The sequence below is a fragment of the Marmota marmota genome, unplaced genomic scaffold, assembly GCF_001458135.2.
Source record: "Marmota marmota marmota unplaced genomic scaffold, marMar, whole genome shotgun sequence".
Classification (NCBI taxonomy): Eukaryota; Metazoa; Chordata; class Mammalia; order Rodentia; family Sciuridae; genus Marmota; species Marmota marmota.
Genome location: NW_026000093.1, coordinates 22,900,601 through 22,928,176, shown reverse-complemented (window position 1 = coordinate 22,928,176; position 27,576 = coordinate 22,900,601). Strand labels below are relative to the sequence as shown.

Sequence of the window (27,576 nt, the reverse complement as noted above, 5' to 3'; positions counted from 1 at the left end):
GCCCAGCTACGAATTTATACTTTAAAAAGCAAGCTGCCAAACTGTAATTTGTCTAAAGATCAAATGGAGCAGATGAAATGCCTTTAAAAAGGGAATTGCTGCCTATGGATTTACATGAACACTCATTAGATGCTTGAGGACCCGCCTCTAACATACAACTGGGAGACAACTTTTCAAATGAACACCTAAAGATGGTGAAATTATGCCACAGATTTCATGGGATACTTATCTGATCTTTACAATTAATTGAAGATTTTAGTCTAGATTTTATTAAAACTATGTTGTGGATGTTGAACTATTTATTTCCATTTTTTTAAAATGTTATTGCTAATTAAAATGAGTGAAGGGAAATATACAAGTCAAGGAATGTTATTACAGAATAAAAATACAAAGCAAAAAAAACCAAGCAAAACAAGATTTCTGGGAAGCAACAGAAAGAGTCACTAGCCGAAACTGATGACAGAAGTTTTTCTGGTAGAAAGATTTGGAAGTTGGGATCAGGACTGGATGAGGTACGCCTACTGGGATCTTGACTGCTCTGAACCCCACGTACACCACCAGATGGCAGAAGCTCCTTGGTGTGTGTGAGAGGTCATTACCAACATGTTGGGATGAAATAATTTGGATCACATTTTAAAAATACATGTCAGAAAGGGCCAAGAAATAGAAAACACACACACACACACACACACACACACACGATTCAGATTCTTTTAAAAAACATTTCCATAAGTTTGCAGTCTTGTTTTTTTATATAAAAAATGAAGATTCCTTTAAACAGAATCACTGATATGTTACTATTTCTTATTCTAGAATATTCAAATACCATATAGTTAACTTACACAGCAAAACAAGTCTCTGGAAGAAGTCCAGAGAGCATAACCACTTCTGTGTTGAAGGGCTTAATACATAACCTCCTAAATTAACATATCTAAAATATAATACTGGATGCCTGACCACCATGGATAACAACATTTCTAAGAGAAATGCTTTGGTTAGAAAGGGATATTGAACTTTATAAATATAAGGCGGCACTAGAATGTCCACCTCTACTGTACATGTTCATTCCTTTGAACCCCTTTCTTCCCAGTAATTTAAGATCCATTTTTGCCCTCAAGATGCTGCTCATTGATATCATTGATACTGCAGAAGAAGGATCCAGAATTGGATCAGCACACACAATAAAACTACCCGTTCCTTTCTAGAGGGACTTTCTAGTTGGTTCTGCAGGACCTTTGGTTAGGCTCTCTGGGCACAGCATCTAAACTACTTGCTGTATTTGGTCTTGCTGGGCAACACTGTATTTTAACTGTTTTCTAATAGAGTAACCAGAAACTCTATAGTTTCTCTAAAGCAGCATTGTCAAATACACAATTTTTTTTCATACTGTATTTTACAAATGTAAATATAAACAGCTGATATTAATAATATGTTTTATTTATAACAACATTCCAAAACATTATTACATTGGTATTTAATCAATACAAAAATTGATAAATAAGATTTTTTTTAGTATTAATTTGTTTCGCAAAACAAATTTGGTGTGTATTTTACCCTTGCAGTACATCTCCACTCACACTAGCTATATATGAAGTACTTAGTTGCTATCATAATGGACAGCACAGCTTTATCTACCCAATAAATGGATAAATAAACCAACCCCTTAATAAATCACATCAAAAATCATTCTGAAATTTGTTCCAATTTGCTCACCCCTTCCGTTCTGAGTATTATTTTGTTACTTGAAATTGATTGAACCTGTGCACAGTGTAATACTGAACAGCTTTTTTTTTCCAGATATTTAGACCAAAACAAATCTGAAAATAGAATAATGTTCTTAAAATGAAGGTAAGCAAAATACTTCTACTACTACTTTATCTCAATATCAATGGCAAAATAATGAAAAATTCTTTTTACTGAGATCATATTTAAAAACTTCTAATTTTATCATCAAGAATGATAACTGAATGTGGGGGAAAAGGTACACTCATACATTGCTGGTGGGACTGCAAATTTGTGCAACCACTATGGAAATCCGTACAGAAAGTCTTCAGAAAACTTGGAATGGAACCACCATTTGACCCAGCTATCCCACTCCTTAGTCTATACCCAAAGGACTTAAAATCAGAATACTATAGTGACACAGCCACATCAATGTTTATAGCAGTTCAATTCACAATAACTAAACTGAGGAACCAATCTAGATGTCCTTCAATAGATGAATGGATAAAGAAAATGTGATACACACACACACACACACACACACACACACACACAATGGAATATTACTCATCCTTAAAGAACAATGAAATTTTGGCATTTGCAGGTCAATGATGGAGCTGGAGAATATCATGCTAAGTGAAATAAGCCAAACCCAAAAAACCAAAGGCCAAATGTTTTCTCTGATAAGTGAATGCTGATCCATAATTGAGGGGTGGGGTAGGGAAGAATGAAGGAACTTTGGATTGGGCAGAGGGGAGTGAGGGGAGGGAAGGATCAGAAGGGGTGTGGGGGTGGGAAGGATGGTGGAATGAGATGGACATTATTACTCTATATACATGTAAGACTACACTACTGGTTTGATTCTGCACCATGTACAGCGAGAGGAATGAGAAGTTGTGCTCTGTTGGTGTACAATGTGTCAAAATGCACTCACTGTCATGTACAACTAATTAGAACAAACTAAAAAAAAAAAAAGAAAATTGTAAATTGGAACACTTAATTCTGAGAAACTTGCTACTGAAACAGTAATTTTTCTAAACTCTTTATAAACTGAATGTATTTCAATTTTAAAACTGTGCTAGTTTCTCCAAAAGAAAAAGAAAAAAAAGAATGATACCTAACACCACAGCACAGCAACACTCTTTTTTTTTTTTTTTTACCAGGGATTGAACCCAGGGGTTCTTAACCACTGAGCCACATCTCCAGCCCTTTTTACTTATTTTTTTTTTTTTTTTTTTAGGTTTGAGGCAGGGTNCCCTTTTTATTTTTTTTTTTTTTTTTTTTTTTAGGTTTGAGGCAGGGTATCAATAAGTTTAGAGTCTCACTAAGTTGCTGAGGCTGGCTTTAATTTGCGATCCTCCTGCCTCAGCCTCCCAAGCTGCTGGGATTACAACATTCTTAATTTTAAGCTAGTATTTTGGATGAACTAAGTAGCAAAGAAAAAATAAGGGTTTCCCTGATTCTAAGGGGACTGAAATGATCTGGGTGAACTATTTGGTTTTGATCTTGGATCTACTTCTCTGTTTCTAGGTCCCATAGAAATCTGAATCATATGGGATGATTAGTTCTTTGGGATCATTTTTTTAAACACACATTGTGCAGCTCCCAAGGATTATGAGGGACCATCAGTCTACACTGCCATCCTGGCTACCCTACCATCTCAGCAGGTATTTTCAGCTTCCTCATCATCCAGATGCAGCACAGGAGGGACTTTTATGAGAAACAGCAGCGTGTGTAGGTACCAAGGTGAGTGGGAGGCTGCACCGCACCAGCAACTGCATAATGAAAGGCTCCAAATGTCATTGCTGATGCTCGAGACTGGGAGCCCTGAAGTTGTTCTGCCACATATTTATATCCCTTGCTAAAGAGCCTGAGATGCTGCTTAGATAATATTATGGTGTGTGTTTTCTAAAATAAGCTGTAGATGGCACTTGCCAAAAGTCGCTCTATTTTTAATTGGTTGTTTATTTATTTTTGAGGGGTGGGGAAGAATTCAGTGCCCGGGAAAACCACTAGATGGAGAGTTTAGCAGTGAGGAGAAAGTATGCAACCTGGGCAAGCAAGACAAACAGCATCCCTTCTGAGAGCATCTGTGAGGCTGGAGGAGGTGGTCTGTGCCCTTTCCTTTCCTTTTCTCCATTTCCTTAGATAGTTGGTGTCCTTGTGTTGTCTTCTTCCTGCAACCTGTATCCTATTAGACCAATTCTGCAGCTCTCACTTGGATTCCCAACTTTTCCAAACCTTTCCTCTGCCTGCCCAATCAGACCTTATCATAAAGCTCTTTCAATGACCAAATGACCAATGGATCAAGTGACAAGCAGGGAGTCTAACAGCATAACACTGCTCCAGCCCCTCGCCCTTTCCAAGATGATAGTGTCTCCCTGGCGTCTGAACAGTATTTCAGAAGAAAACGGCCTTATTCCTGATTTCAAAACAAAGGTATGCATTCAGTGGTGTGTGTTCCAGATGGAAGAGGAAGAGAGCAAGAATAGGATCTAGAAAAAAAGGCGGGAACAGCATTTTAGGAAGGCAGGGCTGTGGATCCCAAATTGTACTGTTCATTCCATCCAGCCCCAGAGAGACTAGAACTCACATCTTTGAACAGCGGGTCAGCATCCATGACCTGACATCTCCACTTGGCTCTCACCTCTTCAGTGTGGTGCGGCAATCAGTATATTTAATACAGACCAGAGTCACAGAAATGCAAAAAGGGACAATGAACCTTGGCTCCTCTTGATTAGTGGACATTTTTACAATAGAGTCTTAATTATTGAGCCACTGTTTCACTGGCTACTTAGAATTGGCCTGCATCAATCACATTAAGCAGAAACCTGGCCCAACGCGTGAAGTCGCAGAACTCAAGGAGAAAGAGGAACTGTGAAAACCATTTAGTTCAGGAAGTTGTAGGAGCTGGGAGATTTCTTTAACTCCTCCAAACCTCCCCTGTCAGATTTCAGTGATAGGCAGAGGATAGTCAAATGCAGAGCCCTGAGGAAACATCGCCCATTATTATCAACTCTCTCTATAAATACCTTCAGCAAATATTTATTAATTTGCTTGTTGTGCACCAGGTATAGCTTCAGGAACTAGGAAGAACAGTAACTTAGATAGCCACAAGTCTTTGCTCTCATAAACCTCACATTCTAGGAAGACGGCAAACAAATAAATAGATAGAAAAACACTGCTGCATGTTATGAAAATAAAATGAAATGTGATAAGGTAAGGAGGAGTTCTTTAAAGTGGGATAATCTATGATGAATTCAGCCCACTATTTGGAACTGAGACCTGAAATGACCAAAAAAAAAAAAAAAAGTTCAGGAGCTAGAGGGTTTCACACTGAGAAATACTTACTGAAATATGCCTGACTTTGGTGGCTAAAATAAATTCCATTAATATTGGAGGAAACAAAAAGCCTTGTGCAAATGACACTTAACACTTATGAGGATTAAAATATGGCACTGTTTTGTTATTAGCTTGCACTGACCACTTACACAACCAAAATCCATATTAATTTTTAAACCACAGCTCTTCTTATTGCCCTAGATCTAATTTTATAGCCATTCTAAATAGAAGAGTCAATGGGCAAGAAATAGATGACAATAAGGACCCTCTACTTAATTTCAACAAAATGCCTAAATTAATTCAAAAGGAACCCTTTAATTTACAGTTTTAGAAAAAGCAACATGATGGTCCACTGAGAAAAAGTGTTAATTTAAATAAAGTTAGATTTTGTGTGGTTTAAGCTTAAGTTGCATTTTGTTCACCAACTTTATAAACTTATCACAGCAAATTATGATTCTTGTAGCTGTGAGCTTATGTACTCTACTGAGAATAAATCTGCTTATCTGAGTTTCTTCCTTCATCCACTCATTTCATTCACTTACTCTAAAAACTGTGTCCTCATTTGGCAAAGCCAAGTCAATTTGTAGGTTTAGAGTGTCGTCTTTTCATTTTTTTTTTACCTTATTCAACTTTTTAAAAACTTTACAAAATTTTGGGTACTTTACAGGTTTAAAGTTTAAAGTCTACAATATATATTATTTCCTCAATAATTCTTCAAAGCATGGTCTGGTATCTTATGGGACAGAATAATATTTTTTTTTTAAAAAGAGAGAGAGAGAATTTTAATATTTATTTTTTAGTTTTCGGCAGACACAACATCTTTGTTTGTATGTGGTGCTGAGGATCAAACCCGGGGCCGCATGCATGCCAGGCGAGCACGCTACTGCTTAAGCCACATCCCCAGCCCAATAATATTTTGGTCAAGGTTCACCTCTATTCAAACAGTCAACTATATGTTTGTTAAAACACAGGTTTCAGGCTCAATCATAGACTAAGAAAACCAGAAACTCATGGGATGAGGTTATGAAATCTGCATTTCAAACCAACATCCTAAGTGTTGAATTTTATGCTCCATAGTGAGCCCTTCAATGCATGTTTTCAAAGTCAATTAAAGGAATTAGATAAGATCATAGATCCCCAAGTACTTTCACAAACATCTTGTTCCATTCTCAACAACCACCAGGTGAGGGAGGCAGAATGACTAAATCCTGTGGGTTTCCCTTTACAGACAAGAGAGCTGAAATTCTAAGGGTGGGGGGTGGGGGGTGGGGGAAATGATGCGCCCCCTGCAGGTGATTAGTAGAATGCAGCCTGGGGGCTGGGTTTCATTCTGAGGAGCTCCTGTTCCCTGGCCTTCCTTCCCCACCTGCAGCAAACTTGCCATCCAAGGGACAGGTCAGGCAGTTGGTGCTGTGTAGAAAGAGGCCTGGCTCATAGCAGCAGGCTGCTGTGACTTCCCTGACCACATCTGTCATCTGGACCCTCTCAGTGGTACTACATGACCCTTGTTTCTTTAATACTTCTGATCCTTCACAAGTACTTCGAGCATTAAATCATCTAGGTCAAATGTGCCACTGTGAGCATCAGTATCATCTAGGTCAAATGTGCCACTGTGGGCATCAGTAAGTTCTGGGGTCTCTCTGGGTGTCTTCTGAATGCTTCTGTGAGCATGGAGTAGGGACAGGAAATTGTGGAAGAAATCAAAGATGTTTTGAGGCAGGAGGAAGCCTACAGAAGGGAGTCAAAGACTGAGAATCTAGTCACACCATGGCATATTTTAAGTACCCTAAAGCAATTCTCTTGGAAAAGTCATACAGGGGCAGGCCTCCTTCCTAAAATCCACACTCCAGCTTGCGGAGCAAGGGCAGAGATCTCAGCTAATCACGACAATCAGGGGCTGGCTTCCACTCTGTGCCCCATACTGTACATTAATCTCATTTAATTAGAAGAACCATACAGTCAGGTGGGGAGTACTCATGTAGCAACAGAAGAAATTGAGTTTCCAAGTCAAAATTTTGTTTATATTCTCAGGATGACTGGGGCAAAGTTAAGAGTTTGACCCCAAGACCTACGTGACCCTACACTTATCCTCATGCATTGACCCTGCAGAACAACAATAAATCCTTCAATGGTTGGACTTAACAAAGAAATTTAAAAGTCAATATATATATTTAAAATTCAATATATACTTAAATATATGTATTTAAAAGTACAGGGTATTTTCTTCTTATTTGGCACTTAATCAATAGCTAACTAAACCTATTTTTACTCAATAAACAGTGCTGGTAGAAGAGATGTGTGATGTTATCAGAAACAAGAGCTGTTCCACACAGATTGTACATTACCCACTTAACAAGAGCAAAACTAGTTTGCATCGATGTGTGACTAGCTACGTTCCCCCTATCCTTCCTAGCAGGAAGACAGGCAGCATTTCTCCAGGAGAATCCACTGCCACCTGACTAAATTAGATCGTCCACATTTATGCTTTGAGTTGGTGTCATTATCTCAGCTGCAGTGTGGGAGTTTAAACCCATAATCTCTGCATATTGAGAACGGATAAGACCCAATATGAAAAACTGCAAGAGCTTGAGAAATTCACTCATCCACTATACTTCATTCTGGTGATGAATTTTAAATGCAGACCCTTCTGAATTTCCAGCAGAGGAAAGGAACTTCTGCTAATTGAATGTTCAATGTACCAACTGACAGAAACTAACAAGTGTACCGCTGAATCACATCAAGTGTTTAGAATGCGACCACGTGACAGGTGTGAATACTATTAATCAGATGTCCCTGGGTTGAAGTTTACCACTGAGAGCACAGCTTACATTGAAGGATCATGTACCACCAGTTGGGTGCATGCTACAGGCTATCAAACCTTAATATATAGCAAAACACTGATTCCATGTAAGAGGGATTTTACTTTTTTTTAATTAGTTACGCATGACAGTACAATGATCTTGATATATCATACATTTGAATCAAATGGGGTATAATTTCTCATTTTTCTGAGTGTACAGGTTGCAGAATCACATTGGTTATACAGTCATATATATACATCCAGCAATACTAGTGTCTATTTTATTCTGCTGTCCTGGATTTTACTTTTATGTGGGTTTTTTCCCTTCTAAGTCAAATGGTGCAGAAACATGGAACTGATTAGAAATATTTTTTACAACTACATAACAAAAACTTTCAGTCATTGCCTCGATTACCTCAACGTATGTTGGATAACAGTATGAGAGGTATTTACAATACCTTTTTTTAAGGACTATAAATGTATAGTTATCTTAAGCATAGTAATAGCATCCCTAAGGACCAGTACAAGCCAAATATGATAACCCCCTGCCTTTTTTTTTTTGCTTGTTGTGACTGAATTCAGGTGGAAGATAATTGCTTATTCAAAATCTACTGTTTTCATTTTATTTTCAATTTATCTTTCTAAATTTGGATTCATTTTCTCTGGCCATAGTGTGGAAAACACTATAATGATACTGTGAGGCAGAAATAAATTAGTCCATATATAACTGTGACACAGTTTGTTATCCACTTTTATCTTGTTTTCTTTTATTCTACAACAGTTATTTGAGAGCTCATATGCACGCGCGCGCGCGCGCGTGTGTGTGTGTGTGTGTATGTGGGGGGGGGGCGGGAGGATAGTGTTAACTTGATAGAGATGTTATTTCAACAGGAGATCATGTCTTCTAACAATGCCATCATGTTTAATTTTCCAAAAAGGTGTTAAAATGCAGAGAATCTAACTGAAATCTACTGAAAAGAACATTCTAGGTTATTTTCTCATGCTTCACTTTATATTAAAAATTCATTCTTAGCAAGTTAAAATTGAGCACCCTTAGGAGTTCTAAGGGCTAAAATCATATTTTGCCTCAGAAAGAATCAATTATTTCACTCAGTAGCATTCAGAAGCCCATTCTACTCCACAAAGCCCAAGGCAGCTCCTTCTATTTATCTTGTTGTAGACTTTGACCCTGATGTCTAAGTTCCTGACACTGCTTCACAGCCTGGAGCTTTACTACGAAGACTTGAACTACAACCAGTTTTTCTGGGGCAAGAATTTCTAAATCCCCAAACATCTTCCATGATGTAATTGGCTTAAAAGAGGTGGAAAATTTAAGGGAAGAAGAAAACAGAGAAAAAAAATGGCATCAGTATGAATGACAAAGAACTGGAAGTGATAATCTGATTCCAGAAATTCACCAGTAAGTCTTTAGCTAGGTTTTATTTCCTTGTGTTTTCAAAGATCAAGTTGCTTATATTTAGTTTATCAAAGCTTGAGTATTTTAGCCAATTGTGGGTAAATTTTTAGCCACTTGTGGGTAGGTTGAGTGTCAATCTTCACGGAGAATCCAGCATTGTTGACTCCCTCAATGTCAGAAGAATAAATCATTTATATTTTAGTGAATTAAGGTGGAATGGGACAGCAGATTTAAATGTTCATGCTTAATGTTGTTACACGGCTATGAGCTGAGAAGTCGCAGAATTTATTAATTATGAGTTTTAAGTCAAACACTCAAAATGACATTGCATACGACACTCTATTTGCTAGGACCTGACATTTGCATAGTGTTTTTAAGGTTTATAAACACTATTTAATTTGAACAGAATAATAAGTATCCTGGCATTATTTTTCTAATTTAAATAATAGCTAACATTTAGAGACATTCTAAACACATTTCAGGTGTAAATATTAATTGATTAGTACTCACCATTGTATCCTCATCACAATTCTATTGACTTCATTTGCAAATGAGGAAAGGGAGGATCTAAAAAATGAATGGATTTCTCAAGATCAGGCGGCAAGTGGACAATTTAGGATTTTAAGCCCAACTCAAGTGAACTATTGCTTTGTATATTATAAATAAAAAAAAGCAAAAAGGTGCAATTGAAGAACGATGCCATGGCCTTTTTGTGGTGCAATTTGGAAGCTGCATGGAAGCAGAAGGTGTGCTTTCCACAGTGCATTGCATGGAGCACAGTGTGCTATGGAGCAAGCAGCAAAGTCAGCTGCTAAACACATCATGTCTGTTTCCATCACTGTTCCCAAACAGACCACAGGTACTCATAAGATAACTTCTCATCACAAAATATAGAGACCATTCAAAGTCAATATTGCACAATATTAACACCACATGTGGTTAAAATAGCAAGGGGGGTGGTAGCAGATGCAGTTATGGAACTTTAATCTGCCAGGGTCACAAAACCTCAAGAGTGGCAAGCTTAAAAGCAGTGAGCCCAACTTCATCCCAGGAGAGCCTGGGCAACCAGGTGACCCCTCCACATGTAAGAGACTTGTTTATGATATTTTTATAAAACATACCTTTTGTGAAAGACACTGCCCATTCATTTTGGAATACTAATTAACTTTGGCAATGCTATTTTAAAAACATCTGTGTGCATACTTGTCAGGAATCTGTAAGAAAATATTGATAATATTCTGTGAATTGAAATGTCTTGCTTTTAAGACTTAAAACCCCCCCCCCCCCGCTTTTTTTTTTTAGTGCTCCTTACTCCCTACAGGATTTCAGAATTCAGGAATTTAGAGTAATCGCAATACACATGCCTTGATTCCTTGTTTGAGTGTAACCATTGTTAATCAGTATTAGTGCTATTTATTAGTGATGAAGGCCTTATTCTGAAGGTGGCCCTTCAATCCAAACTTAGGCTTCCAGGATCATTACTGACTGTAGAAAATCATTTTTCTTACAAATCTGGTCTCACAGGATTTGTTGGCCCGAGTCACCCTGCTAACTCTTCCGTGAGATAAGCTGCCTGCCTTATTTGTACATGTGGTTAATTACTCAAATCCTGTATGTCATGTGAACTACTTGTCTTCTAAACTCACTCAATCTTAACGGTTGGTTTTCTTTGATTTCGCTTTAGAATGATCCCGTTTTTTAGTTTAATGATATCTTAATTCTCCACCCACATTTTAAAATGAGGTTAATAATAGACCCTATCTCATAGGATTGGTTGTAAGGATTAGTGAGTTAATATACTTCTAAAGTACTTAGAACAGTGCCTTTCATATAACAAGCACTATCTAGTTATTGGTTGAGAGTATTTTTAATATTATTTTTACTGCACACATAATAAGAGATCATGTTATTAACCTTTTGTTAGGTGTGATTTGTCTTGAAAATTTCAGAAAGAGACTAATTGCAAACCTGGGCTTTAAAAAATAGCCTTTGGTGAACACACAAAAGAAGTTCTGAACTAAATCATGGTACCATTGTAGATGAAGGGGGCTAAAAGTCTAGATTCTGTTTTAAACTTTTTCCCTCACAGCTTAAGAGTCCAGTTTGTATGTGCATCAGTCAAAGAAAGAAATCCCACTGATTTAAGCAGGAAGACTAGAAGGGCAAACCCCAGATGTCAAGGGGATTATATTTCAGTACAACATCTACTTTTCAAGAGATGTGATTTGAAGTGCTTTGAGAGTTATTATCTTTTCTCTTCTCTCCTAGATTTTCAGTGCTAATCCTTTTCTGTTCATTGATGTGTGGATTTTTCCCTGTTGTTTTGTCCCATCACTGGTCAAAAAAAAGTCACCAAATTCTTTTCAAATATTATTAGATTATTGTACTTTACTAGGGGCAAGAAAAAGCAATTTTAGAATCCTTTCAATAATAAAAAGAAGATATCCTGGGCTACACCTTGTACAATTCCAGTGACAGCTGTGGACTTGTTTCATATGAAGAGCAGCTCCTGGGTCCCAGAGCTCAGTGGGAATGGTGCCCTGGAGCTGCACTATGGGGCAGCACTGAAGATATCCAGATGATAGTGCTTTATTCAATTAGGGGCCATAATGAAAAATAATCTAGATAAATGCACACTTGAGCATAATGCTCAGTGGACTAAAACATTTTGCAGATATTCCAAGAACTGCAAATAAAATCATACTAAATTGATCCTAATTGACATTATTGCATAAAATATTAAATATTTCTTTCTTGGTCTTTTTGCCTGATGCCAGATTCTGCAGTACATTCCAAATCTGATTTTATCTGTGTCTGCTCTAGTTTATGTTCAAGCACAAATAAGAGGGCAGTAGAAAATACTAATATTTATTGTACCATAAACCCTTGTTCCTAATGAAAAAAATAAAGGAAAATTACAAACCCAAATGCAAAGATCTATTATTCTAATATTTTTGATTCAGAAAGACAAAGAATTTTTTTTCCCTCTTAGATGGTAAATGCAACTCACTTCATGAAGGAACTTCTTAGAAAAGGAATATTAACTAAATGTTTATAAATCAAATGAGCATTTTAAAATGCTCCAGAAGAGTTTGTGTTTCAGCAGTACTCCTTTAAGTCATTTTTGAAAGCAAATAATTGTCACTGAATGCTATGTGATCACATGTGAACATGCACTTGTGATTGTGCATATGGGTGCATGTGTGTTAAAAGCATACTTTAGCAAAGAATCATGGACCAAGTTTCTAGCTTTAAATCTTTCATTAACTACTATCTGACACTGAACACATTCTTGCTAATGCTCTGGGTCTGTTTCCTCATAAAACAAAGGGGGAAGTTATACCACAATCTCTCAGATTTCTTTCCATTCTAATCCTCCATTAAACAATTTCCCCACTTCCCATCATATTACTCTTGCTTAAAATTATGCCTCCATCGTAGAAAATTACTTATTACTCATAATTGCATTAAATCATTGAGTTGTTGAGTAAAAGCACTTGTCTGTACATCTTGCTCCTCTTTGGAACCATTCTTTAACAATATTTGGATGATTGACATCTCTAATGATAACTGAGTTGGACCAAGTTGGGAAGTTAAGGAGTTGGCTCTTGATTTCTGGCTAGTCTGCATATTGGTGGCCTACATCTGGCCCCCCAACTTTGGTCTCATCCCTTCCTTTTAAAAACACTTTCATCTCTCATCTCTGAGAGATCACACTCTGATTTTCATTCTTTATCAGTGTCCTTTGATGGCTGTTTTCATTCTACACAGCCTCTCAATGTTGGTGGTATCCCCAGGCCACCTTTCTTCTCTTTTTGTCTCTATCTGCCAGGTTGCAGGCCATCTTTAACTTATATCCTTGACCTCTCCACTTCATGTTGCTCTACCCTCTCAGCAACTTCCATGTGCCTATTTCAATAGCTGCCCAACATCCTCTCTGCTTTCCCTCTTGCCACCCTGGAGCCCACTTTCCACATAGTAGCCAGAGTGGTTTTTTTTTTTAAATATAAATCTGATCACATCATACCTCTGCTTAGCCCCTCCACTGTCTACCCACAGCAATCCAAACCTGGCCCATACTGCTGCTCTAGCCCCTGATCATCTCTCTGATCACTCTCACCTTCCTATCCCAGCCACTCACTCCATCTTCTGGGAATACCTAGCTCATCTATGTGCACATGGCAGGCTCCTTCTCCAAGGGGCTTCCTTCAACTTATGACCTAAGGTAGACACCCAGAAGTCTCTATCACATCGCTCTATTCTAAAATCCCCGAATAGCTCATCACTATCTGAAAAATGTTCAGATCACTTCTCTTTCCCCCATGGAGAACGTGAGCTCCATTAGGTAGAATTTTGTCTGCTTGGTTCATACTGAAATGCTGTTTGACCAGCGCTTGACATGCAGCTGATGCTCAATAAATGCTTTTCTTATTAATGATGAGTGAATGAATTCCTGAATTTTATTTACTGACCCAGGCTAAATCCTTATATTTTACATTTTTCATTTTATAAATATGTAAGGTTCAACATGTAGGACAAATTAAATTTTACTTATATTGTTCATATTTCTCTTCAAAGTTATTGGATTCCCAAATGAAGTGCAAATATGGACCTTCTCTATTTTATAGTAAATAAACTTTTTATTTTTTTGCTAAGACCAATTATCCAATGTGAAAATGATAAAATATTCAGAGACCAAGGAAGACAAATTTTCTACAGGTATATCTTAAGTTTATAAAAACCAACTTGACCATTTTCTAAAAAGATCATAATATCTAAATATATTTTCTTGCTTATTGTATTACTGCTAGACAGAGACACTTCAGTGTTTTATACCCATTATTCTTCATATTATTTCAATATTTTTGCATTTGTCAGGGCATGCCAGCCTGGAAATGCAGCAGTGAGGAACCAGTAACTGTAATTATAACACAATTAAATTCTCTAGTTCAGCTTCCAACAGATAAATTGCCCAAGTTCCAGCAGTCCATTTTTTTTTTTTTTTTTGGTAAACTGCCTTTTTTGTTTTATTGATAGTGACACATACTAAAAAATTAATATATATTAATTATCCATGGTCCTTTATAAATATTTAAAGCTATTTTCAAAAGCACAATTCATACTAAAAAATCATACCATAAACTACATATTTAAAAAGACAAAAATAAAATACATTAAAGATCATAAATCATGATGGGATATTGAGATGGCTCATAACTCTTTCAAATATTCTGATTACAATCAAATGTAGACCTTTACCAAAAAGTTGATAATTCTAGGGATTCCTTTTGAGGAAAGATTTAGTTTTTATGTAATAAATAGCCAGATTAGCATACCTGAAATTCCTATGGTCTTAAAAAGCTCTTCAAAGTCCATTAATGCAAACAGAATATTATAAAGTATTCCGGGATGCACACACACCTTTAAAAGATTTTAACGTACTCAGTTTATATTAAATATATTCCTTGGATTCAAAATTGTTGAGGTTTCTAGATCCTATATTTTCATGTCTTCACAGACTGGATCTGATCTTGAAGCCAGTCTACACCTTCTTGCAATCCTTCTCCTTTTATGGCATCACTAGCACAAATATGCCATGGTTTATCTTTGATGTTCTCTAAACACAGCAACTGAGACACTTTTACAGATGTCACTGCAACTCTAAGATCCATTTTGTTTGCAAAGAATAAGATTGGAATTCGACGGTGTTTAATATCTGGATGATTTGAATTTCTCTATGTTGAATCCTATTGTTGGAACTATATCTTGAGATTGAGCATTTGAAGGTTTAAGTTTGTTAATGATTGTTGTTTTGCCACTGTTATCCAGCCCAAGGCACAAAACATGAACCTCTTTCTTCTTTAGGCCAAGCAAACCTGAAAGTCGGTCTAGCAATCCCATACTGTTATTCCAATATATACAAAGTGGCTGATCTTGAGGCTGGTCTGGAGGGCCCAGGAGCTTGTGAGGAACCGGAATGAATGCACTCGCTAGTATCAGCTTCTGAGAAGGAAATCTGGTACGGAAGTGCCTCAGCCTTCCTCTCTAGGACTCCATCGGAAAGATCCCTTGTCTTGGGCAAAGCCGCCTCTACTATTTGGGGAAACTGGCAGCTTCAGCCTCAGCAAGAGCATCAGGGGCTGAGCAGGCGCCTTGGCGCGCCCCAGCAGTCCATTTTTATCCTCCAAATAACTACATTTTAAAACAAGGGGTCCTTGGAGTGCCTGCAAACCTTCTTATGGAGATGGTCCTTTCTAATTTAAGAGGCCCGCCCCTTCCTTCCCTCTGCTCCTCATGTGCATCTCCATTGGCCCCCATCTCTGTTTCTCAACTCCATCCTTCTCTCCACACTGAAGGCTGCTAAGCCTCTGGTTGCCTTTGACCTTTGTCACCCTCTTAGCACCACCACTGCCCCCCTCACTGTGTTGGATGTAACTCATAAAAGACTCAGCAAATGCCAGTTTGTGGTCGAGACAGGTACCCAGTTCTTCGGCCTCCCTCCTCCATCAACACATAGTAGTCTATTACTCTATAACTGGTTTTGCCCAGGTCTCTCTGCCTGTCAAATGTGCATACTTTGGCCACATGACCCCAACATCAGTCCCCAACACTGGTCCTCTCCAGAATCCAAGTCTCAGCCTTTCTTCACCATCTACCTCGAGATAGGCAATCACCCCCAGCAATGATGTCTTGGCACCTAGAACCCAGACTCATCTCAGATATACTCTTCCACCTCAACTTCTGCTCCCCCTTGGAAGGGTTATTTCATCATCTGGTCCTCTTGGGTTATAGCAGTTATGTGGTGCACATCTTTATTTCTATTTGTTGGGGTTTCTTCTCCATGGGGACCAGCCCTGATAGTCCATTTGTGATCTCTTCTCCATGACTTACCAGAACTTCATGCAAATTACAAGCTAGCCCAACTGATCAGCCAGCCCACAACCTCCTAAGGGGCCAAAAAACAGGGGCTGTGGAATTGAGGATATCTTGCTAAGTGCCTTTAGGATGAAAAATAATGTCTCGTTTGTTTCTGTTTGTAAAATAATAGTGAACAATTAGTATGACAATAATAATAATTTCACAAATCAACATTATCTGGCTATCGAGAGATAATTATTTACACTTTGATTTTAAGATATTGCAGACTTTCTGCAATACTATAATATCCTATCTATCATTCTATATTTTCTTTTACAGAGGTCACAAGTATGTTCATGTATTATTAAACATTCATCAAAAGTGTACAGGATTTCATGGATATATATATGTCACTACTTTCGAGTCTTTCCCTTATAATTTTTCTAGAATTATAATAATTCTATGAAAACTTATCTAGACTTAATATTGAATGTATTTCTTACTACTCCTTAAGACCAACTCCTAGAAATAAAACTACTGGAAAAAGGATAGAAATATGTTGCTAAACTTTTTTTTCAAAAAATGATGCCAATTTGACTTTGTCAAAGGATCCTATCCCACTGCATACTCACCAACATGAAGTCTTATTGCAACCCTTGCAATCTTTGCCAATTTGAAAAGGAGACTGTTATTAAAATTGGCATTTCTTTAGCATTACTTTGGTTTGTTCTGCCCTTTGTCTTTTTTTCCTAACTATTAGGGTAACATTCCTCTTGTTTTCAAGATATTAAGGGTAGGATATTATATTTTTATAGTTTCTATTGAAAAAGTTAGTCTAAAAAGTATGAATTTTATAATTCCTATAAAAATAAATTCCACTCAATTATCATCTTGCCTTTAATTTTATGACCTCCTGCCATTATTAGCTTCTTGATTTTATCATGTATTTTGACAGAGACAAAGTTGAAATTGGGAAAAGATTCATTTGAAGCTAAATCATTTGGAGTGTATATCAAAGAGTTGCTCAAAATCATCTCATTTTCCTTTTCCATTTTTTTTTAGTACTGGGGGTTGAATCCAGATGTGCTCTCCCACTGAGTTAAACCCCCAGTCCTTTTATAAATTTTGAGAGAGGGTCTCACTGTGTTGCTCAGGCTGGTCTTGAACTTGTGATCCTCCTGCCTCACCTTCCTGGATAGCTGGGATTACAGGAGTGCACTACTATGCCCAGCTCCAGAATCTTCTTGAAGCAGTTTTCACAATATTTACAAATACTCCACTTAAATTGGTCCCTGTTTTTGTATATATACATCTAGCTATTGAAAGATTTTCCCTTTCTTTAGTAATGCCTTACAAAGTTGTCTTAATAAGATCACATGGTTCTCTTGAAATCCTGCTCCCTTTTTCTCCTAAGAGACTCCTTCAAGACCATGCAGTGGTTTTCCCCATAATTAGAACTCTTCAAGTCTCAGACTGGTTAAGTAATGACACAAATGGGCCCAAAGAACAAAATCAAAAGCTGCCAATACCACAAAACCCCTAATGAGGTCTTCTGTGGGGCTCCCAGTGTAGGTGAGACACTAACCAGCTGCCAAGGAGCAGGACAGCCTCACTGGCACCATTGTTAATGCCACCTCCCAGCTGTGCTGTGTCAGACTTGGTAACGAGCACAGAAGCAGTGTGATGGGGCGTTGCATTTCTTCCTGACATTTCCCCCAAGTGACTTTTTTACAGCCTACTTCTATTAATTAACTTCATCTCCTAGCCCTGCGCTACAAATACTTTCTTCTTGCATATCTGAGTGGTGCACACCATGGTAAGCCTCACTTAGGTTGATTGGCTGTCTCAAAAATGACAGCACAACAGGAACAAAATAAAATATTCCAAGCAAGACTGCTGATAAAGTTATGAGAACAAGAGAAAACCAACTTGGCATCAAGATGCAGTCATGGAAAGCTTGTCAAGAATGTTAAAATCATTTTCTCCTCCTTCACAAAACACAGGAGAAAGTATGATTGATGGATAGTTCATAAAATAATGAAAGACACATTTTTTAAAGATCATGTGCTTCTACTTGGCATTCTAATCCAGGCTCTGGATGACCTTTGGAGTCTAAGTGAAAAGATACAAAATTCAAAACCTCAAAATGACATCAGGAAAGACATAGAATTAATTGCCAAAAAATGTTAATTTAAATAGGTACGAAGGGATTGATTTATACATTCAATCAGAAAGCATTTTTTGAGCAATTAGTATGTTCATGGCTCTTTACTCAGTGTTTATGGGGAAAAGAATACAGCTTTCATTATTCGAGTAGCTACTTTGTGTTAGACACATATTAATTCCACTGCTGTAGAGTATGTATTATTTGATCATTCTGCAGAGAAGGAGATCGAGGTTCAAAGCTAAGTAATTTGCTCAGGATTACACAGTGGCTCTTAAATACCACATCCTGAACTTGAACTCAGGATTTTTGATTTTATAAGTTATGTCAAACTGCTTTTAAAAAGACATTAAAAACAAAGAGGACATGATATATACCTAGTGAAGGACACACATAAGCATTAGTAATAGCAAATAGACTGGAGAATTTATTGTATGCAGATGGTGTATAGTTCCTGAATCATTTAATTCACACAAAAACTCCTCAAAGCAGGGTTGATTGTTATGTTCATTTTACAAATGAGAAGAAAACTGAAGCAAAGAGAGTATTAGTAATTTGCTCAAGGTCATCCAGCTGGGCCTTGGTTTCCTAGGGCTGCCATAACAAAATACCATAAATTTAATGGTTTAACTAACCAGATTTATTCTCCTCACATTTCTGGAGGTTGGAGATGCAAAATCAAGATGTCAACATCTTGAGGCTCTAGGCTCTAGAGGAGAGACTATTCTGGGTCTTTCTCCTAGATTTTAGTGTTGCCACGATCCTTGGCATTTGCCTTACAGACACATCCCTCCAATCTCTCCCTCCACCTGTCACATGGTGTCCTCCAGCTCTTTTCACAATATGTTCCCTTGGGCATGTCTGCTTCTGCATCTCTTCCTTATAAGGACACCAGTCATATTGGATTAGGGGCTCACCCCACTCCAATATGACCTCATTTTAACTTAACTAATGACATCTGCAATGGCTGTGTTTTTAATAAGGTTCCAAGACATAAACTTTGCTAATCAACCCAACTATGAAGTTGTGAAACTGGACTGGGGCAGCCTGGCTTATGTTCTGTACTCTTGACCACAGGTGTTTTGGTGCTTCTCTGACACATAGTAAATGAATATCTGCAAAATGGTGATGTGCTCTTGCACTGGCAGTAAAATATATTGTTACAAGAGTACAGGGCAGATGATATTTGAATGGAACCTTGAGAGAGAAATGGGACTTTCATTTTTATTAGGCAGACAATGGACAGTAGGATAATATGCATGGAGAAGAGAACTGTTTAGGTATATAGTCAAACAAAGGCATTGGGGAAATGGTATGGCCAGAGCGTACTGGAACATGGAAGGTGACAGAGGAATGGGAAAGAGTTGGAAAGGGAATTGTGGATGCTATGTTTAAAAAGAAGACTGGGACCTAATAATAGAAGGTCTTAAGTGGCACCTAATGCATTAGAACTTTGCTTTATAGATCACTTAAGAGTCATTCATGATACGTGATACAATCATACATGCGCTTTAGCATAATAATTTTGGCCACAGTGGAGAGGATGCAAAAGAGACAGGAATATCAGTTAGGAGGCTATGTAGGAGATTCTTAGGGGCTCCATTTGAGAGGTAAAACTCACCATGATAATTCATTTGGCTGTAGGGAGTAAGGGAAGGATAGAATGTACATTGGATTTATAGGAGATATGATTTCATGTTCAATGACTAGCATGTTGGCTTTTGAGTACTCAACTTCAGAGGAAACTAAGTTGACTGGCCCATCCATGGCAGATTAAAGGTGACCTTGAATTTTCTGATGCACCCTCTATCTAGATGCCTCCTTTCCTTGGTTCTTGGTGGGCTCAGGCATGTCCTGGGACTTCTTGGAGCACCAGAAGCTTTGCGGCTCATAATTTCTAGTAAAAGCCCTCTTCTAAGGCTTTTACTAGAAATTATGAGCAGTCATATAAGAAATCCAGCTATCTGGCTGAAGAAATCACGTGGAGGAGCCTGTATTAGCCCAGCCTCCCAGATACTCCCATGAAAGTGTCAGGCTTCTGAACAAAGACCACCCAGCTACCAGCTGAAATACACCAGCTGGCCTCAGTTGAGGATCAAATGAAGAATTGCCAAGCTATGCCCTGTTTGAATTCCCAAGCCACAAAATTGTGAGTCATAGTAAAATGGTTAATGCTGAAGCCACTTTATTTGGGGTTTTTTTGCAAAAGATAACTGGACCCCACCCAAAACTTAATCTCTCATACAGAAATTTTTATAAAGCTTAGCATATAAGTGTAATAGAAATTAAAATTATCTAAAATGCACAGTCCTCCTTTGATTAAAATTCAATAGGCTGGTAAAAATTCAAGTCATGATTCAGTAGAGGATATCTGTGGGAAAATTCTACTTATTGTTTTATGTAACACAAAGGAAGGGGAAAAGGAAAGATGAAATTGAGGGTTCTTCCCCAAATTTAGCCTGGTATATTCCTGACAGACTACTCGGTGATGGATTCTGATATTCTGGGAACATCTCCCTGAATAGTTTTTAAAATGGCTGGAGCTGCCTAATATCAGTTATTAGTACCAAGAACCAAGCTTCTAAGCTAAACAGAACACTTTGCTTTTCAGGAATGATAAAGCTTTCCCAGGGCTGCCACCTCTCTCCGCCTCCACTGTCCTGCCACAGTGAACAGAAATAGAGCATGTGTGGAGAACAATAAGCCTTCAACTACTTGATTGTTGACCAAACTTGAGTTGCATTCTGAGGATTTAAGCAAGTTCAAAGATATGTGTGAATTTGTGCATCTCTGTGGAGCTTCAGTTTATGACTTCTTGTCTTTATCAACTGCCTGCCAATACCATTTAGACTTATTAAATTGTTGTTTGGGTGATACTCTCAACAGATTGTTTTTGTATTAGAGTGTCCTGGCCTGAATTGGCATTTCAAGCCATTCAGGTCAAAGAAATCACATCAGTTTCTATTTTGAGAGTTTAAGAGTTACCTGTTAGGACAACAGATATATATTCCTAGTAACAGTGATGACTCATCTTGCCTGAATTTACTGAGTCTTTCATACCAGAAGTGTTCTAAGGCTTAAGCAAACAAATGTTGATGACTGACAGAAATTAAAAATAATCCAAAATGTACAATCTACCTGTGATTTTCTTTGCCCTATGAACACTTAACAGTGGATGTAATCAATCAAGTTATAATAAGTCAAATCCCTATTCAGAAACCAAGGCAAGATTGAATCATCAACTCTATACAAAAGGGGTTAGAGTCTCAATCTGTAAGCTTAGTTTGTCACATATGTGTTACCACTAACTGGAACTTCCTATGGTATTCCTTGGTGAAAGCTCTTTGCCTCCAATTTTGTCTCCTTTTCTAAACTCAGAAGGTTCACAATTCTCCCCTTTAAGTGACAAGAAGCAAAATTCTAACCAATAGAAGACTAATGATGATGGTATTTCCCACATTTTCCACTGGAATACATATTAACAATGTAACTATTTTTTTTTGGGGGGGGGTGCTGATTAAGGATAATTTCAGGTAGCAAATGTAAGTCCAGCATAATTGACACAAATGATGAAATTCAAGTATGTCAACTTTTATTGAGAGTTAAAATAATGATTAAGAGAACATTAAGTAAAAGCTCTTAATTTGCTAACTGAAACACATAAAGCCTAATTAATAAATTTGCTCATATCTTTTCTTTACTGATAGTAACATAATTTTAAGACCAAAATATAAGATTCATTGTGACTATTACATATCATTTTTTTTTCTTTTTTTAAAAAGCATTCTTGGGTTGGAACCGTTGGTTGACAAAGTTAAGAATGAATTCCAAAACTGTGGATCCATGACAACTTCATATTCCCATATGGGGTCAGAACAAAAAATATTATCTACATCATAAGGCCTGAATTCTACTCATCTCCCCAGTAGAGTTAATTCTTCTTTTAAAAATGATTTGATGAAGAAAATATTCTACCTCACTGCTAGGTTTAACAGAAATTGGGATAAATTTGAAACAAGACTGCAAAGCCAATTTCAACTGCTTAGCCAAAGACATTTCAGTGCATAGCTACATTTTTTTGTTTTTACAAAACTTTCATAAAACTTTCTAATGGTTTGCTGATGACATTTTGATGCTTTAAATGAAAACAACAACAAATACTCAAAACCCAAAAACTACAGGGTCTAGACTTTTGCATTTCTTTAGGTAGTGGCTTGATATTATCACTGGTAAAAAAAGAAAATGTATCAGCTTAGGGCAATGAAATGGAAGGAAGTTGGCCATATCAAAGTGCTCCTGTATTGTTAGGGTTGACAGTTGAGGCAGTAACATCAACAGAAAATCCTTAGGGGTAAACCACACATTAATTCAGGGAATACATTTTTATATCACGTATATGACATTTGGAAAATGACAACAGTAGACACACTTTATACCAATAGAAATGGCAGATGGTCTCTTTTTTAGTCTCTATGTAGAAAATAAGATATAATACTTCATGTTGCTTTTAATATAGCTATATTTTGAACTACTTCCTAACCTTTATATAAAGAACAAAATCATTTTTGAAAGTAGGTAAAATGTAAGTTACAAATAGAATGAAATTTCTTGAAATTCTGAAGCTATCTTCAAGGATTTCTTTTTTTTTTACTTTATTTTTTCATCATGGTATAATATTTGTACATCTTTATTGGGTATATTATGATAATCACTACAAAATGATCACATCAGGGTAATAAAAACACTTCCATCTTCTCAAATCATTTCTATGTGCTGGGAATCTTTGTGCTCTTTTGTGGTTATTCGAAACACAACATAGATTGTTGTAACTAACAGTTACTCTACTAGACTACAGAAAACCAGAACTATTTCCTCCTAACTGTGATGTGGTATCCTTTACCTAAATTCTTGCTGCACCCCCACCCTTCCCAGTCCCTAGTGGCCACTTTTCCAATCTATTTTTCTGAGAGATCCACTTTTTAGTTTTCACAAATGAGTAAGAACAAGTGGTATTTATCTTTCTGTGTCTGACTTATTTCACTTAACATAATGACCTCCAATTCCATCTAAATTGCTTGTCAGCACTGATTTTGAGAAAGACATAATACAGAAGAACGCCTCTTTAATGCTTCCTCTGTGTCAGGCACTTCAAAGCATTTTATGCATAATATCTCATTTAAACTCACAGCATCCTAATGAGACACTAAAATCATCTTGTTTATCATACTTTGAGACAAAGATCAGAGAGGTTAGATAACATCTTACAGATGTGGAAAAATTAGGCACAGAGCAATTTAATGCGTTCTTGCACAAGGTCATGAAAGTAGTAAGAGGGAGAGCCAGGATTTAAACCATGCATTGCCTGATGTGGATCATCACTGTCATGGTTTTCTAACTCCAGGAAAGCCATTTTTACACGCTTTGCAACATTTAAGAAAGTCATTTGTTCACACTTCAATGTCTCTATTGCGAACTGGGCATGATATTGTCTTCTTCCCAGGGTTGCTATGAGGAAGACAAGAGCAGCCATGAAAAGACAGAGAATATTGCTGAGCACCTGATAGATGTTGAATAATGATCTTAATTTTTCTTTGGCCACTTTTATATTTTTTATTTATTATATTTGCTTCCAATTAATTTCTTCAAGATATATTGAATGCTTACTTTGTATAAACACTGTGTTATGTATCAAGAGATTTGGTGGCAAACATGGTAAACATATTGCTTGTTCTTAAGGCCAAGAATCAGCAAGCTTTTTCCAGATAAGCCCAGAGAGTAAATATTTTTGGTTTTTTGGGATACATAGTCTCTAGAGAGCCGAACTGCTCACTTCTGTCAGTCTGATATGAAAGGAGATATCAAAATTGGGATACTATGCTCCAATAAAACTTTGGTAGGAGTCAGATTTGGCCCATGAGCCATAGTTCACCAATTCCTGCTCAAGACCATTAAACAAGCAATTAGGACATCACATGGAATCGGCTGGGTATATGAAGTTGTAGGGACACAGGGCAGGGCCACTTTTCTTGCTCAAAGATGAGAGAAGGCTTTTCAGAGGTAGTGATTTATGAAGTAAAACTCCAACTATGATTAGAAATTAGCAAGAAGAACTTCAGGAAGAAGAGACGAGAAGAACCAAAGGTTAGAGAGATACACAACCCACTTGAAGATGACCTCATGAATGAATTCAAGGACTGCAACAGAGTGGGCAATGAAAGAGGGCAGGAAGAGGCTGCCCAGCAGGGACCAGCTCCAGAAGGGCTCTGTTAAGGGGTTCAGAGTTGATGCCAATGGGAAGTTGCTGATTGCACATGTGAGTGACAGGATCAGATGGCAGCACTCTTCTGTAAAACAGCAGCCCTCAGGGACTGTTGAACATGAAGGACAATTATCTTTGGCTAAATGGTTCCAAGTTGCTGAGCTTTTTGTTCTTACACTAGCTTTTCATAGTTTTTTTTTTTTTTTCCCATTTCTGCTGTCCAGGTATTTCTGAATGATATAAGTACACCAAAGAAACTTTTTTTTTTAATCTTCTGACGTTGTACTTCTAATATGCTAAATATTGAAAGCTATTCAAATGCTTTATGAATATTTATTTATTTTTAATGTACTGGAGATTGAACCAGTGGTGCTTTTCAACTGAGCCATACCCTTAGTCCTTTTAAATTTTCATTTTGAGACAGGGGTCCTCTAAGTTACCCAGACTGGCCTCAAATGTGCAATCCCTACCTCAATTCTCCTCAGTAGCTGGGATGATAGGAATGTTCCACCATACCCTGCTAAAATTGTTCTTTTTTTCTCCCCCCAAAAAGTAAATAAATTGGGCAAGGAAACTCTTTTATCAGAACAGGATAGGGTTGATGGGGGTCTGTGCTCTTTGGCCAGCTGTGTGTTTCATGGCTGAGTCAGTGACTGTCAGGTAAAGAAAAGTACTGTTGCATCAAAAATATATGGTTTGCTGAAAGCCATGCAGCTTTCTTACTGAAATTCTGGCCCAAAGAAAACCTTAGACTAACTACCAAATTAAATATCCTACTTCCTTATTTCCACAGCCATCCATATATACCTGAAATATCACCTTTCCAACCCTCTCCCCAGCCACATCTCCAAGACTATTCATCACAGGCCAAAGCCATTTTAAATTCCCCTGCCTGATTATATTTGGTTTAGAAAATATAATCTTAGTGATCTGGACCCAGTAATGGGGGGTAAGCATGCATTTGAATGATGATAGGCACAGTGATTGTGTGTGGGGGGGACAAATTGCTTTATTTCTTATAGTAGAATTAAATCTGTAACTTTTTAAAAAATTGCAAACACCTTAAATTCTTAATAATAAAAAAGTTCATTTTCTCTCCTTATTTCCACTTTCAAATTCTTTAAAGGCCATCATAAATATCAATGGAGCTGAGTCATATGCAATATCCAGATGAGGTGTATAACTAGGTTATAATTTCCTCAGACTTCACATTCCTTGAAATTGAGGCTAGTTTTACTCATCCTTCTATCTCCTACTGTGTCTAGCACAATATCTTGCTCAATTAATCACTGTTGAGTAGCAGTAAGTAAAACAACCCTCACTGAAACTTCCTGACGGTTTCTATTAACTGACATTCTACACAGAGGTTTTCTTTCCCTTCAAGCTAAGAAAAAAGAACATGCTCTTGCTTGCTTCCTATGAGTCCAAGAACAGAGCAAAGCCATTTGGCAGACTCTGGCTCATTCAATATTTATGAAATTAACCATAACCCAGCAGATTCAATCACTTTAGATGCTGTAACAATGGTCCTAACTATTGATCACCTCAAAAATCAATTAAGCCAGGCAGCAGATCATGCCTCCAGATCAAAGGGGTTACTGGAAATCTGCCCAGACCCTGCAGTGGGCCCTGACTTGAGCTGCCCCACATCTGACTCAACCTCCTGAAAGGTCACAGGATAAGAAGGTTGTCAGACTGCTGCCCTGATCTCATGTGAGTTCTAGAATGGCCAGGAATGAAGACAAATGAGGGGAAAACAGTCATGGTGGTTTTCCCAATACCCACCTCAGCACTGACATGTGCTTAAAAGTCTCTCTTTTCTGCCACTGAATTAATTTTTTTAAACATTTCCCTAGTTGGTGAAGACGCCACAGCTGCCAAAGAGAAGATAGGACACATCTTAAAATGTGTCTAGAGCTCTCAAAACAAAAATCAGGACACAAATAAAGACTTTAGTAAAATTATTTGCATAAGTCATGTTTCTTTTATAGTTTTTTTTTTTTTAACTTTAAAGTACTTCTCTCTATACAGATATTTAGGGATCAGTACATCATCTTAAATGGAAATACTATACAAATGTCACAGATTATCTAAAAACAACTATGAATACTAAATACAGCTAACTATTATTTTCTAATTTAAATTACAACCACCAAGTATCAGGCATGCCAAATACTCCTTTTACTAAACGTCACCTCTCTTCTGACATTTTTACAAAAGAAGCCGAAAGTAAATGTCTAAACATTTCAAAGTAGTTCAAATTCGAAAAGCCTTTTATTTATTTTATTCCCTCAGATTCTCTTATAAATATTTATAGCAGAAAAACATGCATTTTTCCTTCAAGGAGAAAAAAAAACAGAAATTATCTATATGGATAGTTTTAGATTTTGTCAAAGTACGTTAGATTAGGTTATGCTGCTAAAACAAAACAACCCCAAATATCAAAAGCTTTATACACAGAAGCCTCTTTCTTATTTTTATTGTACAAGCACAGATCATCAGAGCATCCTGTTTAGCAAAGTCACTGAAAACCTTGGCTATTGAAAACGCATCTCAACACACACTTCCATACTCACCAATATAAAAGAAAAACATAAGTGCAAATTTCATACTGAAACTCAAAAATGTCTGCCCAGAAGTGGCACCAGTTACAATATTCACATTTCATTGGCCAAGCCAAGTCACATGGTCATGCCTCACATGACAGGAATATCTATGAATTGCCCTGATAACTACAATTTAGATGGATTTTACATTCAGAAATGAATCAACAGACATACATTACATGAGCACACACACACACACATTTAGGCTATAATTACTTTCCCTTTAAATCACCTTCCTTAATTTTTTACCTCAAGTCTTAATTGCTTTCTATCATTCTCTAAAATATACAGTTATATAGTGATGTGTTATTTCAGATAACAAATTAAGAAAAGTCATTCTCAAATGCAAATCAAAACCACCCTAAGATACCATCTCACTCCAGTAAGATTGGCAGCCATTATGAAGTC

General features: G+C 37.2%; 1 protein-coding gene and 1 pseudogene across 2 annotated transcripts in view; both read right to left on the bottom strand.

The window, feature by feature from the left end:
* Kcnb2 (potassium voltage-gated channel subfamily B member 2) overlaps window positions 1-27,576 on the bottom strand; it is a 386,016-nt gene that overhangs the window by 301,843 nt on the left and 56,597 nt on the right. The window lies entirely within an intron of this gene.
* Window positions 4,593-27,573, bottom strand: LOC125610576 (annotated as a pseudogene).